The following is a 19,473-nucleotide window of genomic DNA, read 5'->3' as shown; positions in this document are numbered from 1 at the left end:
AAACAGAATACATCCTCCAGTAAAGTTCTTGTCATTAGATTATGATTTCCTTGAGAGCAGGTTTTAGTTTGTTTGGTTGTTTTGTTTGTTTGTTTTTGGTGGGGAGAGATTGCTTTTCTTTATACCCTCAGTGTTTAATACCATACTGACCATGTGGCAAGTACTTAATAAATGCTAATTGACTAAAAAAAAATGTGCATTATCCACTATTATATAATATTTATGCAAATGCAGCATGAGAAATAGCCAGCTGTTCAACAACAATACTAAAAACTATATAAAACCAGAGTATCATGGAATTATTTTTTCTACAAAAAAATCTGTTTTTACTTCTTTAGAGAATACAATTAGCTCCACTTAGATTAATTTACAGTAAAAATGACCTTGTCAATGTTAGACGCTATATCAAAATATCTTAACTACCTTATAATGCTAAGGTAAATTAGGATTTTCCTTTAATCAATTTCTCATAATCTCTTTCTCAATAATCTCTTTAATCAACTCTGAATACTAAACAGATAGTACTTTTTGAAATCTATCATTTAGAAAAGAAAATAAATATTGCACAATGAAATGGAAATCAATCTGATTATTATGCCCCCTGTTTCTAAAATAATGGAGATTGTTTTGTATTATTACATTTCAAGTCAAGTAATAATGATGTGAATATGATTAGCAAAGAGCTTTCATAGAATTCAGTAAAGCTCATAATACTTTATAATTAAGCCTTATTAAGAACAATAACAAACCTAAGTTCCAAAAATTTCCTCGCTTCATTGATTCCATCTTAAGTTTTTCAATAGATCCTTTGTTCCCTAACATTTGTACATTTTGAATTTAGGAAAAGCTGTATCATGCAGCATTTCCCAATGACAAGTAAATTATAAACATAATTTTCTCTTTGGTGGCACACTTTCATTGGCATCATTTGATATGGGTTACTGAAGTAGTTTAAAGGTCATTAATGATTTGGACATTTTCTTTATATTTGCCATGTAACAATTCCTTGTGTATCTCTCTTCCAATAAATAGCATAATCACTATACTTTTTTTTGCTACCAAAAAAATACTATGAATTTCATTTTTTACAAGTTTGTTTTTTTGTAGAAGAATTTGTTCACTCTCTTACTTTTTTGTTTTATATCAAAAAGTCTATGTAACTATCAGAAATGATCAAGTTAAATAGAATTTCGTGAGCATTTTAGTAAACACAATACAGGATCTTGTATTTTCCTACTCTACTTTCCTCCCCTCCCTAGTTACATCCCTTTCAAAGTTAACTTGTTTCTATCTTCTTATGTGTGTACATATATACAGGAATACTTATCTGTGCATGTTATCTCCACCAAATAAGCAAGTGCTTCTTTAAGATCCACTTTTTGTTTTATTATGCCTAGTACAGTTCTAGTACTTACTGATTTTTATTCTGGGGAATGCCCTCCAAAACAGATTACAAATCCCTATTAGATTAGTCTGAGGCATATAGAATTTAAATAACCTTCCTAGTGTCAAGCAGCTAGTCTGTCAGACTTCTTTTCTAATACAGGTTTTTTAAACTCCAAATACAATATTCTTTTATTTACTTCCCTAAGCTGCTGTTTAATAAATATACGTCCTTTAAGGTATATGAGTTAATATTCTAGTATAGAAAAGTTGAAGACATGAAAGATGGAGGGCCCTTGCTTCTCCTTTCTTCTCTTTCCTCCTCCTCTCTCACATAAATTCAAATATCTCAAAACTTTTGTTGAAAGAAAGTACTAAAAACATCTATCTTTTGTCATAATCTAAAATAATATGATTGGACTCGAATTTAGAATAATTAGAGTACATTATCTCCATGTAAGTATAAAAAAGTTCTAAGTATTAGAAACATATAGGGAAGTATTAAGAATGTCAAATAAAGTGGGATTAAAGATTGCTAAATTATTTAATTCATAACCTAGGTGATTTATTTAATATTTAAAAATACTTATTTAGAATGCAAACAATGATGAGTTAATTATAAAGATAGCCTCAAGAATTTAAGATTTTAACAACAGTCTATCTCTTAGAGAATGTAGATTCAACATCCATTTATTATGCACCAGTTAAGTACCAAATATACTACTTGGCACAGGGTTTACGAAGACCAAAAACAAACAAACAAAAAAAACCCTTAAAGAACTGAAGTTCTTCTGGGAGCTTAGAATGTGTATGCAACTAAGTGAATAAGTCATTTCAGGATCTTTGAAAATTCAGGAATTGCTGGGGGGAAGAGGGGGAAGGTAGAGGGGAAGCATTTTAAGTAGGAATGGTACCTGAACTGGGCCTTGAAAGAAGCAAAAAAAATCAGAGAAAGAAAAGATATTTAGAGCAGCTGTTTTTTTGTGGTGATATAGAACTTAAAACTAAAGGACTGGCTGGACAAAATTATGGCATGAATATGTTATAAATACTATTTTGCTTTAAGAAATGAAATGGACAGATTCAGAATATTCTAGTTTAACTTTTGTATGAACTGATATAAAGCTAAATGAGAAAAACCAGGAGAACAGTTTATACAGAAGAAAATTTTTAAAGAAAAATAACTTTTTGACTCAAGAATTCTGATCTACCAAGTGACCAAACACAATTCCAGAGGGTGGAAGAGGAAATAACTTCTGACATATGACTTAGAATATAGAATATGATGTTTATTTTTTGGATGTGGTAAATGCAGAATTTTGTTTTGCTTGATGTGTTTGTTAAAAGAGTTTTGTCATTTTTTTTTCTTTCAATGAGAGCAAAGAAGTGGAAGGGAGAAATAAATTTTTGTTTTTTGAAAAAAAAAATTTTTTTTAAAGACACCAATGAAAAAGGGGATGGTATTTTAGGAATAGTATCAAGATAGGATTTGGCATGTTCGGTATAAAAATAGCTAGCCTGGCTGGAACATAATATGTGTAAAGGAGATTAATTTGAAAAAATTCTGGAAATATAGCTGGGAATCTGAGAGAATAAATTAAAAATTGCCAGATGAAAAGTGTGTTGCAAAAATAGTACTTAATTTGTCTTTTTTAGGTTTTGAATCTTAGAAACATTTATCCTGTAGACAATGTGGTTTCTAGAGCCAGCTCTGAATTTAGGGGCCTGTATATAGCCTTATTATCTGCATTTTTCATAAAAATGTGTCCAATGACGTGTTTATACCATTGGGAAATAAGTTATTCTGTAATGACAATTGTATTAGTATTTAATTTTTCAGTGAAAGTAACTATTTCTAACCTTTCCTTCATCCTATTTGTTTTAAAATGTAGTTCAATTAGTTCCATGTTCTGAAATATCAATAGGTATACCTTAGAATATGCAACAATTTTTTAATAAGTTTTTTATTTTCAAAATACATGCAAAGTAGTTTTTCTACTTTGTGTTTTGTAATTTGTAAATTGTAAAACCTTGTGTTTTGAATTTTTTTCCCTCCCTTATCATCCCTTCCTGTAGACAGCAGATTAACCAATATATTAAACATGTGCAAAATTTTTCTACACATTTTCACATCTATCATGCTGCAAAAGAAAAATCATGTCAAAAACAGAAAAAATGATTAAGAAAGAAAAAAAAAGCAAGCAAACAACAGAAAAGGTAAAAATACTTTATTGTGATCTGCACTCAATCCCCCAGAGTGCTCTTTCTGGAAGTAGTTACTAGTATTTTGGAATTAACAAGACACTCATTGTTTTTAAAGAGCCATGTCTATCAGAGTTGGTCATCACATTATTTCTTATTCTAGGACATTTATATACCATTACTTATTTAGCCATTCCCCAACTGATCGGGAAACTGTACTGCCAGTACCAAAAGGGCTGCCACAAACATTTTTGCACAGACAGGTCCCTTTCCCTTCTTTAAGATCTTTTTGGGATATCAGCCCAGTAGAGACACAGCTGGGTCAAAGGGTATGCACAGTTTAATAGCCCTTTGGACACCATTCCAAATTTATGCAACAATTTCTAAAAAGATTATCATTTATATTTAGCTTTGGAACTCTCATTTGTACTTTTTTCTAAAGCTGTATTCACATGTTTTGTTTTTATGTTACATCATTCCACTTCCTGAGAGGTCTCAAAAAAGAGTTAAACTAGTAATAATGACCTTTGAAAGTATGTGCATTGACTTCATTTGAAAGTATATATATTATTCCATATTTGTACCGCTCCTCTACCTCTGTTTTTTAAAATGAACAGTTAATCTATTTTTTGCCTTTTATCTCTCATCACTGAAAATAAGAAATGAAAATGTTCTTATTACAAATATGTACAAACAAAAAAAATTCCCTTAATAGCATATGCAAAAATAAATTCTTTACCTAAATATAACCCTCTTTCTAATGGATAGCATGTTTCATCATTGTCTTGTGTGGAATCATAATGGTCATGGCATTTTGATCATAGTTCTGATAGCTTTCAGAATTGTTTTGTTTTGGGGCAAGTAGGTGGAGAAGTGGATAGAGCACCCACTCCTGAAGTCTGTCCTCAGACACTTAACACTTCCTAACTGTGTGATCCTAGGCAAGTCATTTAAACCCAATTGCCTCTGGAGGAAAAATTGTTTTGTTTTTACAGTATTTCATATATTACTCTCTTGATTCTACTCATTTCATTATCAATTTATAAAGTCTTCAAAATTGTTTGTTTTTATTACATTGATATTATAGTATAAATTGTTCTTTTGGTTCACTTTATTCTGCATCAGTCATATAAGTCTTTCCATGTCTTTTCCCGTATCTTTCTGCCTGTCTTACAGCATAACATTACTCCATAATATGCCAAAACTCATTTGGCCATTCCTCATTTAATGGACATCCCAAGTTTTTAAGTTTAGGGTTTTTTTTTGGGGGGGGGGTTTGCCCTTATAAATATTTTATATATAAAAGACCTTTTCTTCATTCTTTCATCTCTTTTGGTTAGAGACTTATACTGGATCAAAGAATATGAACTATTTAGTAACATTGTGTATATGATTCCAAATTGTTCTCCAGGAATAGTTGTACCTATTCGCAGGTCCACCAAAAGTGCCTCAATGTGCCTGGTTTCCCACAATACCTCCAATATATTTTTTTTGGTGGTCTTTTGCCACTCTAAAAGGGTGTGAATTAAGAGTATTAGAATTTCTTTAATTTTCATTTTTCTAACTATTACTTATTTGGAACATTTTTTCATAAGGCTATTATTGATAGCTTGAGTTTCTTGAGAATTGCCCTCATAATTCTTAAACCATTTATTTAATTGGGGAATGACTCTTTTTCTTATAAATTTAAATTACTTCTTTATGAATCTGGAAAATTTTACCTTTATCAAAGAAATTTTCTGCAAAGATTTTTTCTAAATATTTTCCTTTTTTAATCTTAGCCTTTAGTCATGAACTCTTCTTCTATCCATAGGTTATCTTTTTTTTCCCTTGCTTCTCTAATTTATTTATGATGTAACCTTCATTTATTTTTAAGAGGTAGCTAGCTACATGGCAGAATGGATAAAGTCCTGGTCTTGGAGTCAGGAGGATCCTCATGAATTCAAATACTATTTTCAGATACTTACTAGCTGTGTGACTCTGGACAAGTCACTTTTGCTTGTCTTAGGCAGGGTTCTAGCCCATTAAAATAAAGATAATAATAACGCTTACCTCCCAGAATTGTTGTGAGGATCATATGAAATAATATTTATAAAGCACTTAGTACAATGCCTTGTATATACTAAGACAATAAATAGTTGTTTCCTTCCTTCTTTTACAGAGAAATATGAATATGTGAAGTATAAGTTAATTGCATTGGCCCTTTAAGCGTAAGAAAACTTTTTTCCATTCCAAAAATACCTTACTTTTATCAACTTAATTGGGCATTCATTTGATCAATGCCTTTATATAAAGCAATTAGTACTGTGCCATCTTGTGTTAAGCTTAGGGGTACAAAGAATTGTAATAACATTTGCTTCTCTCAGGGAGCTTACATTCTAATAGGAAAGAAAACTTGTTAGTAATTAGATTCACATATAAGTTGTTTACCAAGTAAATGGAAGGTAATCTCAAGGTAGAGAAGGCATATTGTTGTCAACTGGGAAAAACATGAAAAGACCCCCGTATAAGGTCATGATTGAGCCTTAAAGGAACCCAGGAATTTTAAGAGTTAGAGGTGAGAGAACAGAGCATCCCAGGTATAGGGAAGAACTGGTATAAAGTGAGGGAAATAAATGAGTGTGTTGTGTGGCAGTAAAAGCATGCAGAATAGAGGAAGAGAAAGGAAATGAAATTTTTATGTAGTAGCTACTGTGTGTCAGGCACAACTGCCAGTCTAATTAAATAGTAGATAGAATATATGAAGGGGTATAAAATGTAAAAAGACTGGAAAAATAGGAGAGAACCAGAGTATGAAGAGCTTTAAATGCTAAACATAGGACAGGGCCAGTGGATAAGGGTACTAGACCAGGAGGCAGGAAGAGCTGGGCTCAAATCTGGCCTCAGATACTTCCTAGCTGTGTGATCCTGGGCAAGTCACTATTTGCTTCAGTTTCCTCATCTGTAAAATAAATTGCAGAAAGCGATGGCAAATCACTCTAGTATCTTTGCCAAGAAAATCTCAGATGTGGTCATGAAGAGTCAAATACAATTGAATAACAAAAAAATGCTAAAAATAGGACTTTATATTTGAGCCTGGAGCTAATGGGGAACCACTGGAGTTCATTGAGTAAAGGAGTAACATATGTCAGACCAAGCCTTAGAATAATTATTTTGGGCACTGAGTGGAGGATGAATTGAAGTGGGAAGAGGTTTGAATAAAAATTATATAAATATATAATCTTGAACAGGTCACACAGCTAGAAAGTATATGAGACCAGATTTAAACTCAGGTCTTCTTGACTCCAGGAGCTCTATTTGGCCATCTAACTGCCCCCACCCCATAAGTAGTGTAATTCAAAAGAGAATAAATACCATATCTAGAAAGTATAGAAGCAAGAAAGTTTGTAAATAAAGTTGAGTAGGGCAAAGCAGGAGCAGCCTTGACAGAGAGCTTTAGAGCTTTATGTTCTCAAAAGAGATATCATCTATTGAGTTTTCCTTTAAAAACATATTGACCAAGGCAGCTAGTTGGTGCAGTAGATAGAGCACCAGCCCAGAAGTCAGGGGGACCTGAGTTCAAATCTGGTCTCAGACACTTAACACTTCCTAGCTGTGTAACCCTGGGCAAGTCACTTAACCCCCATTGCCTCAGCAAAACACACACACACACACACACACACACACACACACACACACAGAAAGAAAAGGAAAATACCATTGGACCACTACCTATGTGAAGATTCCCTTATTATAACTAGCCAGTTGAATTACATATGTAAGGGCCACCTTGTCTGCTCATACTACTTATAATAGTTATAAACTTGTAAAAGTTCACTCTTAAGAGTTACTTCTCCTGTGTAATGAGCTCTCCATAACTACTGATAAATCTTCTTTTACTCATTTGCTGTTGGGGAAATAAAACTCCACAAACATAGCATAAAATGCCATTCAAACAGTATATGTTACTTCATGGATTAACAAGGAAAGAAATATTACTATGAAGCCATCTTTTGAAAGATCTCAAGAAGAAAGCTTCTAAAAAGAAAGCAGCAGTAATGAGATGCAAGAATAGGATGAGAAAAGGTGTCATCACCCCCTAGTGGTGTCACTTGTAAACATTGGTCATTTTTGAGCTACTTAAAACTAGACATCTTTTCATATTCTCCTCTTCCCTTTTGGATCTGCCATCTGTTCTTTCTACCCTGATCATCTAACAGTTTTTAAGTTTTTAAAAGGGTAAATACTCCTATTTTCTATGCTGCTTTTTGACCTTAGTTTATGACTTAATATAGCTGTCAACCATTTTTATGTGAACTTCCAACTACAACTTAAGTGCATTCTATGCTATTCTAAATGTAATTGAACATGAATATATCGCAATCATAATGGAAATATTACCTAGCATTTGTAAAGAGTTTTTTAATTTAACAAAAAACTTTGGCAAACAACATTAGTTACAAAGTCTTTTCCCCAGCTTTACAAATAAGGAAACTAGGTATAAAAAAAATCAGATTATTTATTTAAGGTCACAAAGGCAGCGTGAATACTAGAATTAAAATTTTTTCTTACTGTATTATTGGTTACTGTAGTTTTGGTTCCAGAGTGTTCTCTCCCTCTTAAGAACAATGTATTCTTGGTTTGAAGATTTAATTGTCATAAAAATTAGGAAAAGCCCTTTTAAAAACTCAGCGTTCCATTTCTTGAATTACCTATTCATTGTATGAACTTGGGCAAATCATCTAATCTCTCTCGTATTGTAAATACCTTATCTGTAAAAGTTCAGATAATATTTATTCTTTTGTAGTAGTTTTTGAAGTAGAGAATTCTTGAGGCTAAAAGAATATAATTTGTGTAAAATGCTTTGAGTTCTTAAAGCAGGGGCATCATATAAATACAAAGTATTGATAATTGAACATTATTAACAACTTAGAAATTAAAATGAATTACCATGTTCTTATTTTAAGTTAGGGATTGATAGCTACTCTATAGTCCATTCCTACCATGTCATGTAGAGTTTTGGAGAAACAAAGGTAGTTACTAACTTCTTAGATGAGGAGATAATAGTGATAGGATTATAGCTATGATTTCAATAATATTAGGAATTTTCAGATAAAGAGATTCCTTTTACCAGTGCATTCACAGAATTGCTTAGATCTTTGTTAAATGACTTGAACAGAGTCACCATAGCTATTATATGTCAGAAATGGGACTTTAATTCAGGGCTTCCTGGCTCTAAGACCAACTTTCTAGTCAATATTCCATTTTACAATTGGGGAATGGTATACCTAAATTATGGGCAAGACTTTTGATTAAAGTATGTCATACTGTACTTGTAAAGAAGATAGAGAGATGTGAAGTGCCATAATTAGATGGATTCAAAACTGTGTATGGTTAGACTCAGAGTAATTATTAATTGTTATTAATTATTAATTGTTCAGTGTCAACATGACAAAAAAAATCTTCAGTGGAGTACCCTTAGGAATCTGTTCTTGGGCCTGTGCGATTTAACATTTTTGTCACTAATTTGGTTAGATAAATAAATGCATGCTTATTTAGTTTTCAGGGTAGCAATTTGATAGCAGCCCACTGAAAGACAGGATCAGGAGCCAAAAGAATCTCAACAGGCTGGAGCACTAGGCTTTGATGATGAAATTCAGGAAGGATGAATGTAACATCCCTGAAATTTTTTTCTGAAAACCATCTAAGGTGATTAGTGAACTAAAAGCTCATGTGAAAATGAATCAGCAAAGTATAATGACAGTTGAAAAAGCTAAAGTATCTTGGGCTACAATGAGAGACTTTGCTTCCAGGGAAAAGGAGGTGATTGACTATTTTTGTCAGATCTTGTCTGGAATTTATGTTCAGTTCTGTCTAGAGAGAAAGATGAGGAAGGATCTTGAGATCATGTTATATAGGAAGGTTAGATGAAGGAACTAGAGAGATGCTCAGAGAAAAGAAGTATTACCAGGGAGATCATACTTATTTGAAAGTACCTGAAGTAGTGTTGTGTGTAAGACACATTTGACTTGTTCTTTTTGGTCCTAAAGAAAAGCATCAGGAGCAGTGGGGTAGGAGTTCAAAAATGCTTTCTTGATGCTAAGAAAAACTTCCCAGTAATTTGAACTGTCCCAAAGTGAATTAGCCTGCCTCAAGAGGTGGTAGGTGGTTCTTTGGAAAGCTTGATGCAAAAGCTGGCCACTTGTCAGATACGTTATAGTGGGAGATTCCTTTGGGGTATGAGTTGGAACATTAATGGTCACTAGAGTTCCTTCTAATACTCAGAATGCTAGGATTCTGTGAAGAAGCTAAAATAGTAAGGGTTTCCCCTGGGACTTTATTTTGAGTTTGGAACTAAGGGTCCCTGAGCTATTATCTATATTAAACCCAGATTCCCCCATGGCCAATCTCACTTTTTCAGACTTGGATCTCCCCACGTAGTTTTGAGCTAGTTTGACAATAGAAATTAAAGAATGGGAAGAAGAGATGCAGCATGAAAATACTTATGCCATAACCTATTGGCTATCTATTCTTTTGTTCAACAAATATCTACTGAACAGCAACTATATGCTAGGCACTGAAGAATATAAAGACAATTCTCTCTCCTTGCTCCAAAGGAGTTTATATTCTGTTATTGGGAACAAATACTATAATACTCACATCTCTTTACAAAATATTAAATATTAAGTATTAAACTATTAAAGCTTAAAACTAAGACTTTTGGGATACCCAGTACATATAATGTTTCAAAATTGTTTCACTAGCAAATACTGAGATCAGTACCTAGAGCAAGTCACTCTACACTTACATAGCTTAGCAGTTGCCAACAGAAAGGATGTGTCCCTTAATTTTTATAGTATAGGACTAACATTGACCTTTGCATTTGCCCTAAGTTTTGTTGCCTCTGCTGTAGTTACTGTGGGAGAAACGGGTGGTGCAAAAAATAAACTGTGGGCCTTGGGATCATAATGACCTAGATTCAAGTGTTTCAAGACCTGACTCTATACTAAGGGCTTTGTGATCATGAACAAATTTACTTATTAGCCTCTGGTTACTCTGCAAAACTGATAAATTGCAGAATATTTGCATGAGTGAAAGAAATTTCCATACTATGTGTTCTCTACTTCACTAAAAGGATAAATTCAAAGCAAAAAAAGATATTGCAAATTCCTTTTTGTATTTCTATCTCCAGTTTGCATTTCTTTGTATGTCTTCCCATATTACTCTGAATTCTTCATATTTATCATTCCTTATGGCCAGTCTTCAGGGTCTAGCTAAATTTAGTTAATCTAACTATTTGGTGATCCCAGTCTGCAAAGATTGCCTCCTGTCAGGTTCAGCAGCAGTTTATGAAGGCAGTCAATAGCAGTAATCCAGAATTGGGGGTCTAGCAGTGATTGGGCAATCGGCAAGGTGTTGAAGAATCAAAGAAAGTATACATTTGAACTGGCTAATAAGTAAAGGATCAAGATATTGAGTAGAAAAAATGAAGTCGCAGAGCAGGGGTAGTAGTGAAGAAATCAGGGAAGGAGCAGAGTGACTAGACATATAGGAGAATACTATAGGAGGGGAGTACAAGGAGAGGTGGAATAAAGATAATAAGCTCATAAAAATTGGGAGAGGAACTAAATCATTGGACTTTACACTTTGAGACCATGGTCCTCATCCTCACTCCATCATTTTCTGATTTTCTACAGTGTGTACTTCCTCTTCCTCTTTCCACAGTTTGCCCTGGGCTCACCCTCAACTTTTCTGACTAAAACACTTTGCCTGGCCACCACTTTGGTTTTGTTTCTGCCTTCGGAAAATAAGTTCCCTGAGAGCATAGATTATCATGCTTTCGTATTTGTATCCCCAGCCCTTAGCAGAGTATTGATGCAAATTATAATACTTTTCATGCCTTTGTTCTTTGAGAAACTTGATAAACTGGGAAGTAAAATTCGAGGGAATATCAGCATATAAACTGAAATCTTCAGCTATAAGGGTAGAGTTTGGGACATACATACGGAGCTGAACTACTTGAAGAAAGTTACACCCAGGGAGTAGGTGTAACTTTCACTGGATCTGGTTAAGGTGATGTATTTGGTTGGAGGAGGAAGAGTAGTTGATGATCCTTTGTTCTCAAAGAGGACTAATGATATGAGGGTGATGTCTTAACTTACATGAATTTAATATAAATGAGACAGTTACACAAAGTTATCAGTTTCACTCTCTCCTGAGTCATTGAAGTCTGAGGAAGGGGCACCAATGAAGCACACTTACTACTCCACTTCCACTTCATACACTGTCTAAGAACATGAAAAAATGGACATACAGTTGCAGAGACTATGGCCAAGAAAACAGTATTTTTCGTATGTGACTAAGTTGATGTGAGAAGAAAAGGTTTAATACAAAATTAGTGTATGCCTTCAGTCTTTTTTTTAACAGTGGGAAGGGAGGGTAGAGTTGGGTAGTAATTTGAGAGGAATAGGGTTGACACAGATAAGGAAGGAACAATGAGATTCTGAGTCCTTCCACAAGACATTAGATTGTCATATCCTTTTTAATGGCAATGTTGATTTGATTATTTCATCTCTCAAGAGGTGAAACAAGGTAAAGGGAGGATATGATTTCTTGGAGGATGGCAGGTCAGTGTTTTGCCTTTCTTTATATCCTCAGGCCTTAGCACAGTGCCCAGTAGGTAGCCAGTGCTTAATGCTTGTGCACTTATACACTGAGGACTATGCTAAGGTCTGGACATAAAAAGAAAAACAGTATTTGCCTTGTAGGAACCTGAGACAACATATGTAAATCAGAACGTACTAGAGAAAAAAAGTAATTGGAAGATAATATTAAGAGGGATTGGCTTTAGAAAGTCGTGCTTAATTGAGTCACATCTAACATAGGTCTTTACATTTGATCATTTTTAGCAGAAGTGTGACATGCTTATATCTATGATTTAGGAAATTCATTTTGGAGATGTCTATTGCTTAAAGTGAGACTTGTGGCAGGAAGGTTAATCAGGTTATTCCAATAGTCCAAGTGAAGTACTGTGGTAATTGTGCCCATGGAAAGATGATTAAGAAATTGATGAAGTCTTTCCTATGTTAGGTGTGGCTAGCAGAAGAACTGATAAAAATTAATTCTTTAAGCCATCAGGAAGAAGCATCTGATAAAGATCAGGTTAGCTCCATGATCCTACCCTTTAGGAAGATGGTCCAGTCTGAAATCCAAGTTATGTCAAACTCCTGAGACCCACCCTGTGTAGAAATCCCAGTCATGTCCTTCGAGATTAAATTTTCCCCATAAAACCTACTTGTGGGCCATCCCATGGTTGCTATCTCCTTTGGATCAGCCTACCACACAGCACTCTGCCTCATGGTGTCATTCTCCTTACGCCCTCCCCATTATATCATGTGGAATCTCCACTAACTCCACTATGCTTTCCAACCCCACTTCTCCTTACAGCTAATTCACTTTTTTAGGGTGCCAAGTCCCTTTCAAGATTTAGCCTGTCAGTTAAGGGCATGCCCCGATCTCATGTTCCCTTTCTCCTGGGAAATTGTGAGTTCCACTGAGGAACTTATCTTTCATGTGCTTTCCCAGGTCTATTTCATATTTACCCTTTCTGGTGTGTATTGTATTCATTTTATCAGTAACCTATTCCCCTAAATAATCTCACTTTTTACCAAAGAGAATGAGCATTGTGAATTAATTCGCATGACCGAACTCCAATCTTTGGTGCCTGCCATCATCTAGTGACAAACCCCATATTATAGATCACATCAAAGTGTTGCAAGATTTGGTAACTGATTGGATATTTGGGTTTAGCAAAAGAGGCATCAAGAATAACTCTAAAATCACAAATCTGGGTTACTAGTGGTAGATAGTGGTAATAAGGACATTCAAAAGAGAATAGGCTTCAAAAAATATTATTTTGTTTTGGACATATTGAATTTGAGATGCCGTTGGGACTTCTGGTTGGAAGTGTCCAACTAGTGATTGATGATATGGGACTGGCGCCCAGGAGAGAAACGAAGGTTGAATAAAAAGGCCTGGGAGTCATCTGCATAGAGATAATTGAACCCATGGGAGTTGATGAACTCATCTAGTAAAAGAAAATGGAAAGAATAGACAGTCCAGGACAGAGCCTTGGGGGGATGCCCAGAGTTTGTATGACAAGGATGAAGACTTAATAAAAGAAACAGAAAAAAGCTGTCAAGTATAAGAAGAGACTAGAAAACACCAAGAGGAGAATATATCTCTGCCTTCACTATATCCTTTTATTCGGGTGTTATGGCTGGCTAGGGATACAGGGTTGAGGTGAGATTTTATTAGCCTTATTCCACAACTTGGACAATTCTGCCTCAGGGAGAATTCCAAAACAAAATATATCAATTCCTAGAGATAGGTATTCCTACCTCCTGCCTTCAGACACTTATCCTTATTTAAAATATGAAATAACAGGCAGTTAGATGATGCAGTGGAAAGAGCACCAGCCCTGAAATCAGGAGGACCTGAGTTCAAATTTGGCCTCGACACTTAACACTTTCTATCTGTAAGTCACTTAACCCCAATTGCCTCAGCAAAAGCAAAATAAAATAAAATAATATATGAAATAACCAAGAGCCTGAGCTAGGTGATATGACTTGCCCAAAGTCAGATAGTAGCAGAGCAGACCCCAGAAAACTTATTTTTTACATAGTTAAATATACATAGAATATCATTCTAAATTATTTCTTTTTAAAAATATATCACACATCCCATTCCATTTTATCCTCGAAAAGCATAACTAGATTTATCCATAAATCAACCAGTTTGTATTTATTAAACTACTAAATGCCAGGTACTGGGCCTACAAAGGTAATAATGACTTATGTTTTTTAAGTCTATACAAAATATGTGCAAAATAAAGCTCTAACAGGTAGAAGGTATGAAGGGAGTGCTCTGCAGGTAAAGGAACTATGAGCACTGAACCACAGAAATGGGCTGAAGACTATAAAGCAAATTTAAAATTTGACATTTTTCTATGCTGAGCTGAAATTTTGAATTTGATTTTTAATGATAGTTGCAACATTTATCTGGATATGTATGTATGTGTGTCTGTATATTTCTCTTTGTGTGTGTAGCAGCTAGATGTGATATAATAATAGGCCTGAAATCCGGAAGACCCGAGTTCAAAAGCAGTCTCAGACACTGGTCACTTAATTTTGTTTCTCTCAGTTTCCTCATCTATAAAATGAGCTGGAAAAGGAAATGGCAAAGCGCTCCAGTATCTTTGCCAAGAAAACCATGAAGAATTAAACATGACTAAACAACAACAACAAAATGTATACTATACACATACACACACACTATGTATGTGTTTAACAGATAAGGAAATACTCATCTTGTCATTAATCCAAGGTCACACATAGCATTAAGTGATTAACCAAGATCTATGACTCCATTTGGTATTTTTCCTATCATACTACATTGGGAAGATATTTGCAACTCAACTACCACAAGTCATTTTAAATTGAGATAAGCAATACATATTTCACATTCTCCGATTAAAAACAAAACAAAAACTGGCCTCCTGGAACCTCAGGTACAATATACTTTTGTATAGTGTACAAATCATATCTTTAAGAAATAAAGACGGTTTCCTTGAAAAGAGGAATTCAGGAGCAGCTAGGTGGTGTAGTGGATAGAGCATCAGCCCTGAAGTCAGGAGGACCTGAGTTCAAATCTGATCTCAGACACTTAACACTTTCTAGCTGTGTGATCCTGAGCAAGTCACTTAACTCCAATTGCCTCAGCAAAAAAAAAAAAAAAAAAAAAAAGAGGAATTCAGTTTTCTTACAGGCAGATATGAGAAAATGACAGATCACTTTTTAATTATTTTATATACTAAACTCATTACTGGCAGAGAATGAATTCTTCCTTATGCAGAGCTCTTAGTCCATCACTCTACATCTCATAATGTTTCAATGCACATCCCCATAGTCCACTGCATAAAATCCATACTTTTAAAGCTGAAATTCCCACAATTTGGCTCCAGTCTCCCATTGTAGCTTTTGTGTTTTAATAATCTCACGTTTTTCCACTTAAGATTCCCTTTAGCCAAATAGTAAAATTTACTGTTTAACAATGCTTTCTATTTCTAGTCTCCAAGTCTTTAAATCAAGTTTTCTCCTCCTTTCCACTTTCTCTGCAACAATTAACAGCTTAGACATTCTCTTTAAATTCTAACTCTACTTACTGTAAAGCCGCCTCTGATCCCCTGAAATCTTTCATAGTATTTTGTATCCCTGTGCATGTAATCCAATTTGTATTATTTTATCTGTGTACATTATCAATTCTAACAAATTGTAAGAGCCTTGAGAAGATCATGATACAGTAAAAAAGATGCTATACAGAAGGCCAGAGACCTCTATCAATCATCAACAAATGTTTATTAATCACCTACCTTGTGTCACCATTCTGTTAGGGGCTAGACAAATATAAACAAAAATTAAAACAGTACTCTCAGGAAGGTTAAGTCACTTGGTGATCTCAGCTCTCATTGTTTCAATTATTGTCTCTATGTGGATGACTAAGATTTACTTGTTTATTTCTACCCTTTCTCCAGAACTTTAGTCCCACATATCCAATTGCTTAGTAGCTATTTCAGAATAGATATCTCAAACATCTTAAACCCAGCAAATCAAAAAATAAACTCTTTATCTTCCTTCCAAATCTATAAATCCTCCTAATTTCTCTTTTACTGACTAGGGCATCAATGTTGTTCCTCCAATCATCTAAGCTCCTAGCCAGGATGTCATTCTTGACTTAGTTGCCAAATCCTGCCTATTTTATTTTCATAACATTTCTGATAGAGCCAAGTGGAGAACAGACTGGAGTAGGGAGGCCAGAACCTGCCCCAAGTCTCAGCAATGAAAGGGACATATACAAGAGATATTATGAAAATTCCATATTACCTCTAAGATCAAATATAAAATCTCTGTTTGGTTTTGAAGTCTTCTTCCTATCTGTCCACTTTTCCTATGCTTTATTCTCCATTTGCTCTGTAATCCTTTTAGCCTGGATATTATACACAATACTCTTATCTCTAAACTCTCTGCCTTTTTCACTAGCTGTCCTTCATACCTTGAGTATTCTGCCTTGTAACTTCTGCCTTCTGGCTCCCCTGCCTTTAGGACTCAGCTCAAATACCACTTTCTGCAAAAGGCCTTTCCTAGTTCCCAACTACTCGTGCCTTCTTTCTAAGATCATCTCCCATTCTCTCTCTCTCTCCTTCACTCCCTCACTTCCCAGGGTACCCCTTTCCTACTGTGGGTGTGTCTGTGTGTGTGTGAATAAACAACCTAGTTATTTGCATATTATCTCCCCAGTAGACTGAGTTCCATGACAACTGGGACTCCATTTTTGCATTTCTTTGATCCCCAGCACTTAGTACAGTGCCAGAAACATAATAAATGCATATTGATTGCCTGAAGTACTACCAAGCTGAAAAGGTTTCATTGTAGACCTAGTAATGGACTGTCCTCTGAGGATCAGCCTAAACTTGAAGCAGCATATCCAGCAAACATCTATTCCGTGCAATCTCTGGGGATACAAACACAAAAACAACACAGCCGCTCTCCTCCAGGAGCTTAACATTCTTTTGGCCACAAAACATGACTTTTTTTTTCAACCATAGCTTTAAGATAATTTAGTCAGGTGGAGGAAGTTTTTTCACCAGTGAATTCACAGGTCTGTTAAAAACTTAAGGAAAACAAAGCCAACATAAAATGATGGGATTCAGAGCTGGCAGGACAGGAGCCTGGGAGGCTGCCTAGTCCAGCCCTTATTTCCCCTCTCTTGAAAGAATCTCACTTTTCACTTTTGTTTCTTGAGATGTAGTGTCTTGGATTTTCTTTTTCACTATGAATCTTATTGATTAGTGTGCCTAATCTGGGCTCAGAAAAATGGGTTATGTAATCAAAAATATTTAGAGCAGCTCTTCTTTGGCCACAATTATTAGAAATGGGTTGGGGGGACCATTGTTTGAGGAATGGCTGGACAAATCATGGTATGATGTATGTGATGGAATACTATTATGTTGTGAGAAATGATAAAGGAACCAGAGACACTAGGAAAATTTGTACAAATTAATGTAGAGTAAATGCAGTGTAAATATAAAATGATGAACAGTTTATACAACGAAAACAATATTATAAAGACAACATTGAAAAGGTTAAGAATGCTAATCATTGCAATGTCTAATTATTCCAGAGAACTCATGATAAAACATGATACCCACTTCTTGGACTTAAAGTGAAGATAGATAGATGTCAATTGATATGAATTTTGGACATGCCCAATGCAGGAATTTGTTTTATTTAATTATACATGTTTGTTAACTGGGTTTATTTTTTTTCCTCATGTTGGGGAAGAAAAAGCAGATTTCAATTGATTTTACAAAAATAAATTTTAATTTAAACAAACATGAGTCAAAATACAATTTCCAAGATTGATGGTATTTTAGGAACTTTGAAATAAAGTAATGGGAAGGAATGTGCTATTAATTTGGAACTGCCTCAAAGATCCACAAAGGGTATGGCCCTTTAAAATGGAATTCTGAGTGTGCTATTGAGTATAAAGGCCATAGAATTCTACCCATTTGAGAGAAGAGAGAAGGCAGTTATGTCTGGTAGGTCTTTGAAACCTTTGGAGAATGATGGATAACAGAGTTCCTTGAAATTTACAGGGAAGAATCTTTCAAATCAGATTTTGATCAGCAATATTTGTTTGGAATGACAGGGAGGAAGGGAGGGAGTAAAGATAATGACTTTTAGTTCCATCTGATATGATTAAATTGTCTACTCTTTTATCATGCCATCCAAGGAACATAGCCAGCTGATTGCTTTGTCTAGGAAGTGGGGAAAGCGCTTTGTATCTGACAGGGCTTTTTCTATAAGTCTATTCATCTTGAAAAGACACTTAATGGAGGCTCTTAGTAAAGGATAGCATTTATTCCCCAGTTGGATAGAGGTTGGTCATCTAACATTTAAAGCATTCTCGTCACTTAGGCCTAACTAGTTAGGAGTAAGAAGTGAGGGAGACAGGAGAGAGAAATGGGTTATTTTACAAAACTGTTTTGAATGGCCTGTATTCATTTTTTCTTAATAAATTTGCATCCTTAGCTTGTTAATTGAACAGGTGCTTTTTTAAATTGAACATTAAAACAAGGAGATCTAGTTTATAAGCTCATTGGATTTAGAGCTTAGTGGTACCCTAAAAACTTATCCTCTCTAACCCTTTCATTTTAGAGATAAGGAAACAGGCTTTAAAAAGTTAACTGACTTCATTTAAGATTAAAAACTTAATAATAAATAGTAGAGCCAGGAAATTGAAACTAAATCATCTGATTCTACATCCATTTCTCTTTCCTGCTTACTACTGACCTGCCCTTTAAATTCTTGGAAGTGATGAGAGTAGAATAGGATCATGTTTTCTATGCCAACTGGGCTGTGTCAGAATTGACTTTTTCTTCTCGCATATACCAATAATAGAGTGAGATAGTGGTATATCCAGACCTGTATAATCTCGTAACTTTAAAATGGGGTCCTATTTCAGGAATAAGATTAGCAGGATTCTAAAGTAGGCCTCACTAAAAAATATCCCTAAATATATAATTAATTGTCTCAAAAATATCTTTGCCTAACAGTTGAAATCACATGGTTTTTTCCTTTTCCCATTCTTGCAAGCCCTGTCACATACATTTTTTCCTTTTCCCGTTCTTGCAAACATCTGTCACATACATCAACCACAGAGTGGGTGGAGCACCTGCATGTCTGAACCCTGTACACATAGCCTTCCTGCTCAGGGTCTTCACTATTAATGGCAGGTGTTCCTTTTTTATGATTTCCCCTCATTTTCTCTCCAGACTTCTTACTGTATGCC

The 19,473-nt window shown here is 34.8% G+C and overlaps 1 protein-coding gene and 1 long non-coding RNA gene across 6 annotated transcripts in view; one reads left to right on the top strand and one right to left on the bottom strand.

Annotated features, from left to right (window-relative positions):
- The window catches only part of BICRAL (BRD4 interacting chromatin remodeling complex associated protein like), a 110,602-nt gene that overhangs the window by 55,365 nt on the left and 35,764 nt on the right, over positions 1–19,473 (top strand). The gene's annotated exons all lie outside the window — the stretch shown is intronic.
- LOC116423193 overlaps positions 1–19,473 on the bottom strand; it is a 28,749-nt gene that overhangs the window by 8,936 nt on the left and 340 nt on the right. The window lies entirely within an intron of this gene.

This window comes from Sarcophilus harrisii, chromosome 4 (genome assembly GCF_902635505.1).
Source record: "Sarcophilus harrisii chromosome 4, mSarHar1.11, whole genome shotgun sequence".
NCBI classification, from domain to species: Eukaryota; Metazoa; Chordata; class Mammalia; order Dasyuromorphia; family Dasyuridae; genus Sarcophilus; species Sarcophilus harrisii.
Note: the sequence above shows the minus strand (reverse complement) of the source record. Positions and strands in the feature narration are given on the sequence as shown.